This window comes from Arachis hypogaea, chromosome 16 (assembly GCF_003086295.3).
Source record: "Arachis hypogaea cultivar Tifrunner chromosome 16, arahy.Tifrunner.gnm2.J5K5, whole genome shotgun sequence".
NCBI lineage: Eukaryota > Viridiplantae > Streptophyta > Magnoliopsida > Fabales > Fabaceae > Arachis > Arachis hypogaea.
The window spans coordinates 67,964,645-67,966,866 of record NC_092051.1 but is presented as its reverse complement, the minus strand read 5'-3'; the positions used below and the strand labels follow the sequence as shown (position 1 = coordinate 67,966,866).

The 2,222-nt window shown below is 32.2% G+C and overlaps 1 non-coding gene across 1 annotated transcript; it reads left to right on the top strand.

The window, feature by feature from the left end:
• The first annotated feature begins 369 nt into the window (after positions 1–369).
• On the top strand, positions 370–477 carry LOC112761511 (small nucleolar RNA R71). The gene has a single exon (XR_003181903.1). It is a non-coding gene; the product is annotated as a small nucleolar RNA R71 (small nucleolar RNA).
• The last annotated feature ends 1,745 nt before the right edge of the window (positions 478–2,222 follow it).

Below are 2,222 nucleotides of genomic sequence, written 5' to 3'. Positions count from 1 at the left end.
TATTGCAGGGTTCTCAGGATCATAAGCTTCTTCTTCATGAGAAGCCTCTTGAGTACTGTTGGATGCAGCTTGCATTCCATGCAGACTCTGAGAGATCATATTGACTTGCTGAGTCAATATTTTATTCTGAGCCAATATGGCATTCAGAGTATCAACTTCAAGAACTCCCTTCTTCATAGGCGTCCCATTACTCACAGGATTCCTTTCAGAAGTGTACATGAACTGGTTATTAGCAACCATGTCAATGAGTTCTTGAGCTTCTGCAGGCGTTTTCTTTAGGTGAATGGATCCACCTGCAGAAGTGTCCAGTGACATTTTTGATAGCTCAGATAAACCATCATAGAATATATCCAGGATGGTCCATTCTGAAAGCATGTCAGAAGGACACTTTTTGGTCAACTGTTTGTATCTTTCCCAAGCATCATAGAGGGATTCACCTTCTTTCTGTCTGAAGGTTTGAACATCAGCTCTAAGCTTGCTCAGCTTTTGAGGAGGAAAGTACTTGGCTAAGAAAGCCGTGACCAGCTTATCCCAAGAGTTCAGGCTGTCTTTGGGTTGAGAATCCAACCATAATCTAGCTGTGTCTCTTACAGCAAAAGGGAAAAGCATGAGCCTGTAGACTTCAGGATCTACTCCATTAGTCTTAACAGTATCACATATCTGCAAGAATTCAGTTAAGAACTGAAAAGGATCTTCAGATGGAAGTCCATGAAACTTGCAGTTCTGCTGCATCAGAGAAACTAATTGAGGTTTCAGCTCAAAGTTGTTTGCTCCAATGGCAGGAATCGAGATGCTTCTTCCATGTAAATTGGAATTAGGTGCAGTAAAGTCACCAAGCATCTTCCTTACATTATTATTATTTTCGGCTGCCATCTCCTCTTCCTGTTCGAAAATTTCTGAAAGGTTATCTCTGGATTGTTGTATTTTAGCTTCTCTTAATTTTCTCTTCAGAGTCCTTTCAGGTTCTGGATCTGCTTCCACAAGAATGTTCTTATCCTTGCTCCTGCTCATATGACAATGTAGAAGGCACAGAAAAATAATAATAATAATAGAGATCCTTTATACCACAGTATAGGGATCCCTGTGTGAGTAGAAGAAGAGGGGGAGACAAAGAATGTAATATAATGGAAGAAACACAACTGTGAGGATGGCAGAGATGTGAGATGAGATGTTAGGATATGAATGAATAAATAGAATAAGATGGGGGAGGGATAATTTTCGAAAAATATTTTTGAAAAAGAGTTAGTGATTTTTGAAAATAGTTTTTGAAAAATGTTAGTAATTTTCGAAAATTTTTGAAATCAAAAAATAAAAAATAAAAATAATTAGTTAATTAAAAAGAAATTTTGAAAAAGAGGGAAGATATTTTCGAAAATTAGAGAGAGAGAGTTGGTTAGGTAGTTTTGAAAAAGTTAAGAAACAAACAAAAAGTTAGTTAGTTAGTTGAAACAAATTTTGAAAAGATAAGAAGTTAGGAAGTTAGAAAAGATATTTTGAAAAGATATTTTTGAAAAAGATAAGATAAGAAGATATTTTTGAAAAGATATGATTGAAATTAGTTTTGAAAAAGATTTGATTTTTAAAATCACAATTAATGACTTGATTCACAAGAAATCACAAGATATGATTCTAGAACTTAAAGTTTGAATCTTTCTTAACAAGTAAGTAACAAACTTGAAATTTTTGAATCAAAACATTAATTGCTATTGTTATTTTCAAAAATTTGGTATAAAAATAAGAAAAATATTTTTGAAAAATATTTTTGGAATTTTCGAAAATAACTAAGAAATTTGAAAAAGATTTGATTTGTGAAAAAAGATTTTGAAAAAGATAAGATTTTCAAATTAAAAATTTGATTTGACTCATAAGAAACAACTTGATTTTAAAATTTTTGAAAAAGTCAACTCAAATTTTCGAATTTGATGAGAGAAAAGGGGAAAGATATTTTTTTGATTTTTGAATTTTTATGATGCAAGAGAAAAACACTAAAAAGATGCAATGCATGAAATTTTTTTTAGATCAAAACATGTGATGCATGCAAGAATGCTATGAATGTCAAGATGAACACCAAGAACACTATGAATGTCAAGATGAACATCATAGACACAATTTTGAAAAACTTTTATTGCAAAGAAAACATGCAAGACACCAAACTTAGAATTCTTTAATGCTTAGACACTAAGAATTCAAGAATTCATATGAAAAACAAGAAAAGACACAAA